Source organism: Gavialis gangeticus, unplaced genomic scaffold (genome assembly GCF_001723915.1).
Source record: "Gavialis gangeticus isolate Ggan-Ray unplaced genomic scaffold, GavGan_comp1, whole genome shotgun sequence".
In the NCBI taxonomy this organism is placed as follows: domain Eukaryota; kingdom Metazoa; phylum Chordata; order Crocodylia; family Gavialidae; genus Gavialis; species Gavialis gangeticus.
In genome coordinates this window covers 69,940,910-69,946,888 of record NW_017729034.1, presented here as the reverse complement: position 1 = coordinate 69,946,888, position 5,979 = coordinate 69,940,910, and positions in this window count along the sequence as shown.

Here is a 5,979-nt window from a genome sequence, read left to right as displayed (position 1 = left end):
TTTCTCCTCACCCTGACCATCATGCAGCCCTCTGGGTGCTCAGGCTGCACTGCTTAGCTTAGCTCTCCCGCAGAGCTCTTACCCCTCAGGTTGCCAGAAGGGAACTGCCAGCCAGGCTCCGGCCTGGCTGTTTATAAGGGCCCGGCCCTGCCCCCTTCTGGTCACGTGACCAACCTGGTTGCTCCAGCAACCCGCCCCTGAGCTGCCCTGGTGATTGGCAGCTCGGCCCATTTACAATTGCCAGTAGCAGACACCCTGGTGCCCTGCTACACCACTCCCTTTCCTGCAGTTGAGCCTTCTTAGGAGTGGGGCGCGGGAGTGCCCCACGACAGAAATAATTCTCACAAGCACCTTCAGACAGGCATTGCAACATGTAATAGTGAGGCTCTTTGCCTCAGGAAAGTGATAAATCATCAGGATAAGGTGCCTAGGACCCTTACACAAGTAATGGAGAGATAGCTGCCTTCTAATAATGACCCAGGTCAACAAAATACTGAGTCAGAAAGCATCTAAAGAAAGCCATCTGTGGTCCAAGCCCTCAGGAACCAACCCCCTTGAGACCTACGGATACAGGAGACCTGATCAAGGAAAAGAGAGCCACCAACACCTGTTGGAAGGAGCATTTTGAAGACCTTCTGAATTGGGACTGTTGTTGATGAAATCGTTCTCAACTACATCCTACAATATCCAGTTAGAGACCATTTCAGAATCCTTCCTACCCTTGATGAAGTGAGGACAGCCATCAAGCAGATGAAGAACAACAAGGTACTTGGAACTGATGGAATCCCTGGTGAAATCTTCAAGCAGGGGTGAGAGGAGCTCATATCAAAGTGCCATGCTGTCATCTTAAGGATCTGGAATAAGGAAATCCCAGATGACCTTAGGGACACCATGATAATGACTATGACAAGCTCATAACCACTGCACCACAGATGGTGTGCCCTGTCTTTTTGGTTATGTTGCACCAGGGTCCACTTGTCCACCTCAACTTGTTGTTGTATAGTATTTTACCTGTGGAGGTGTTGTTCAGTTGTCTCCTTGGAATCCTAGGCAACTCTGTTGGGACTTCTTCTGTGGGGCTCCTCCTGCCTTACACCCCACCCCTTTCCACTTGGGTGTTATGGATCAGCCTCAATAGTGTTCTGATGTGATGGTGGTACTGTCTCCTCCTGTGTAATGCAAATGCCTGCAGAGCTATGGCTGTAGCTTGGTAGACTAGCAAAAATTGCAACAGAACAATAATTCAATCAAAACCAGTTCAAATGATGTGGTGGGCAGGGCAAACATGCCCGCCATGCCTAGCATTTCCCTTCAGCGTGTGGCACTTCTTGGTATGGAGGTGCACCCTTTTCCCACATGGTTTTATGTCACAGATACCCCTTTGTTGGGCCTGAGTCTTGGACTGGCTACCACCCATCCAAATATTGTATTATCCCAAGGAGCATTCCTTTGCACCTACATGACACTCACAGCTCTGCTAGCTCCCCACCAGGAAGCTTTGGGTCCACAGATACTTGGTTGGGATGTGTGAGGTTGGAGGGTTCCTGGGTGGAGTCCTCCCCTCAGCAGGTCCCAGCAGTACCCACTGGGCTGCTCTCTCCCAGCCCCAGATAACCTGTGCTCACCTGTGGGGGTTGTCACAGGTATTGGCAAGTGGTGTCGGGTCTGGGCCTCATGGCCCATCAGCTGCCACAATTAGGCTGTCACCTGGTTCTATTCTCAGTGCTAGGCTGGGTGATCCAGGTGTCCTGGTGTTAAAAAGGCTATGGGCCAGACCAGGTAGAGGTAACCCCCATGCATTCTACTGAAGATGGAACCACGTGGCAGCAAAGACTTGTGGAGGAAGCAAGAGGGGATACAACTCTGTTGGAATGAGGACACTCCACCGCACAAACCAATCCTACGTTCTGGTTCCTGCTGCCAGGGATCTCTCTTTCTAACAGGAACTATCTAATGTCAGAACTGTGCATGCATTTTGGCAGCAGGGACCAGAACTCCCCCTCCCATAAATGGGCTGTAATCAGGAGACCATAGAATCAGGCCCTCTTTCTTCTTCTCCTCCAGACACTTGGAAACGCCCAAGCTGAGACACCTAGTGTAAACACTAGGTCATGGGCAGTCTGGCCTAGCAGTTCCTAAGAGAGCTAGAGGAGGGCCAAAGACAGGGGCAGATTCTAAAACACAAACCAAATCAAAGCTCAGGAGTTAGTTACCATGTTACAAGATCCAAGGGGAAATCCAGGGGCAGAGTCCAAGCCATAAGCCAAGTTGAAACTGAGGAGGCAGGAACTGAATTCCCAGATCCAAGACAGAAGCCAAAAGCCATAGCCAGAAACAGAGCAAACAGGGTGAGGAAAGCAGAGAGCACAGGATCAGAGAGGCTTATCAGAGCAGACGTTCAGAAGAACAACTGGCTGACCTGCAGCCGCAGATGGAACTAAATGGGGAGGCTGCGCACCTGAGCAGCCAATCGGGCAGCCCAGTCAGTGGCCAACTACAACCATTAGTTGGGGTAGGGCTGCCATTCAGAACCCCAGACAGGTGAAGCCAACTAACCAAAGTAGGCCTTGACATAACCAATGCCATTAGCTGGATGTGGGGCATGCACATAGCAAATTGGGGTTAACCTATTTGGATGACCTATGTAGCAATAAGAAAGTCGAAAGACAGAATGTGGGTAATAAAGTAATGGGGGCCTCCCATAGCAGCTGTGAAGGGGTGATTGGTGGGAACCGGTGGCATAACCATATATGGAAGCTTGTCGATCATATAGGAAAAACAGTTGTAAATACTTATAAATAGCCAAAGAAGAAGTTTAATGCTAGGGAAGCCAGAGAAGCAAACAACACCCAGCTACTGTGATTGTGACCCTTGGTGCCATGACAATGCATAGCTGGCCAAGTCATAAGGATACCTTGATAGACTGTTTTGAGTTTGGTATTGCATAGTGTTTAATAAATTGAATTTGATACTGAAATAGTCACACCGATTTGTTTATTCTGTCCACTGCATCCTTTAATCAAAATGAAGTATAACAAGGCCCCTAACAACTAGGGATCTTTGCAGGCCAAAAATGGAGTGGTTAATAATTCTAGACACCTCAGTGCTGTTGTGGGCCTAGGGATGGGGCCAATTCAGATATTTAGATTGCTTTTTGCAACTGAGTCACCTAAACTCCCATACCAGCAACAGAAGAAACTCGTATGCTGCAAGCTGTACAAGCCCTATTACATCATGTATCTTTAAATTGAATATGCAATTTATAACATTTCCTTCTCTCCATCTTTCTGATAAAAGAGAATCTTTAGTATAGCAAATTCATGGCTTTGTGCAATCAGTGAAAAAATAATTTAACTGGCTTTTACTTGTAAAGGTGTTCTGGTCATATGCCCCGTGACATACATGATCAAGGCTTCACTTGCCTCACACACATTTTACATTCATTGACTCCACTGACTCCAAAATAAGTAACCCCTGACTTACACTGCCACAAATGACCAAGAAAGCAGTCCCTAAGTTGTCATTATCAGCTGAGCTCAGTCTCAGAGGAGCAGTAGCTACATTCCTGAACAAATTAAGAGTAACTTCATTAAAGGCAGTAAATCTACAGAATTAAACAATCCTATTTCATTAGTATCAATGTCCCATCACCAGCTGCTCCCCAGAGACAGATGGCTGCTGCTTACTCCCATAGCCTCTCAATGAGTACAACAGTATTTGGGCCAAGAGTAACATGGTCTAGTTTTTGGTTTGTGCATTCAAAATGCTTCTTTTGCTCTGTCCTTCTCTCACCTTTCCCTGTCCTTCCTTCTAAAAAGAGGAACAGATGAAAAAAAAATCAATATTTACTTAACAAGGGGAACAGTGTTCCAAAAACCCAAGGTGGAAAAATTCAGTCACACTGTAACGCTGTTACAAATCTGCAAGAGTGAGAGCACTGACATTGCAGCAACCAATTTAAAAAAAAAAGCTTTTGCTGAGGAAAGAACTCTGTTACCTGGCAGGTACAGAATTATCCACATGCTTTTATTAATATTTGAAAGGCAACATATACAGGTTCTGCTAAGGAGACAAACCCCCAAAACTACTCCTAGACATCAGCAGTGGTAGTGTTAGGCAGTGCAGCTCTGTAGGTTAGGGGCTTCCAGTCCAGTGCAGTTGTGTTTTAAACCTTGCAGCTGTACATCAGTATTGATTGCATAAATACAATCTGTAAATAAGCCCACTTCTGCACTGAACTCTACCCCTTGCAATGCCCTGGTGAAGGCAATGGGACTTCTTTGGGAGCACAAGGGTCTGCCTGGACTCAGTTTAGTGCAGGATCAGGGTCATACTTCTGTTCATTCACCCCACTGAGCACATGGGGTTGCATATCGTGTCTCTCTCCATCATTATCAGGGAGAGGCAGGTTAAGGATACACTAGTCTCTTCATCCAGACTTTCACCTAAAGGGAGCTGCTTTATGGAAAAGGCAGCAGATGCTACTGTGGAAATGTGTTGAATCATTAACTCACAGCTGGCAGGCCCTTGACTTCTGCTAGGTTAGCCTCCCACACTTTGTGAGCTATGTCATTAGCCTGTTGTCCCCAGTTGAAGTGGGCTTGGAAGACCCTCCTGTGTAGCCTTACCATGGCTGTGAGATCAAAACCTGGCCTCTGACCTGGCTGGTTATTACAGGGATGTGGCACAGGTCCACCTATTTAAACAACCAAACAAAGAGATTCCAGAGCATAGATTCCTGCAGCATCCTGAGATATCCTGAGATCCTTTCAAAGGTGCCACTTAATGTTAGCACTGTTAAGTGTACAAACATGATTCACAAGATAAACTCAGAGATTTTCAATAGGAATCCATCATGTTAAAAACATGCTGACCTGTTGTGTGCTTTCTGACTTCTTTGCAGCAAAATTGCTCTAATACTTTCCTGTAATCAAAAAATGAGGGAAAATTATGAGCTGGAATTTTCTGAGGGGTGCTTTGAGCCCAAAGAGGGGTACCTTGAATCTAACAAAGGGTACTTTGAATCTAAAAAGGTTGAGAACCACTGGCATAGACTGTATATAGGGCAAGGGCTGCCTCTTTGCTATATGTTCAAATCATACCTTCTACAATAAGGCCATCATTAACAGGAATGGCACTTTCAAATCAAGGGAAAGGATCCTGTTGGTCTATTTGGTACTTGTGAAACCTTACCTGGAGTACTGTGTCCAGTTTCAAGCCTCACACTTCTTGAAGGAGGTACACAGATCAGCAGTCCAGCAGAGAGCAATAAAAATATTAGAAGCCTGGGCTATGTGACTTATGAGGAAAAGCTGAAAGAATGATGGTTATTTAATCTGTAGAAGAAAAGACCAAGAGGGAATTTGCTAACGGTCTTCAAATACCTGAAGGGTGATTATAAAAAAATGGAGATGGACCCTTCTCTGTGTCTGTAAGGGACCAGACAAGGAGCAATGACCTCAAACTGCAGCAGAGGAAATTTAGGTTGGCTAGTAGGAGGAACTTTGTCTGTATGAGGATGGTTAAGCTTTCATTTAAAATGGAGCTCAAGTTAACATTTTAGCAGAGCATGATTATAGACAATTAAAACGGAGACCAAAACTAAGTCCAACAAACTTCATAATAACTGGCTATTCAGGAATAAATATACCAGTGAAAGGGAGATGCAATATTAGGATCCAATATAAAAAATAGAGCATACAAATTCCTGTTCATTGTAGTATCTTAGGAAGGTGATACCAGTTTGCAGACTGGCAGCTTGTGAGAAACTAGTTAAGAGTGTTCTAGCAGTAGGAGAAGACACAACATCCATGCCTCATGATCTGCTTGGCTGTCACAACTCCCAATCTAGACTATTTTCTTAGGAAGAAACTACTTGTTCCAGAACACAAAAAACAACCATGTCTTTATGGCAAGAAATGTACCTGCAAACACAAATGCAAATACTATCATGCAGAATGAGGAATCAACCTCAGTGGT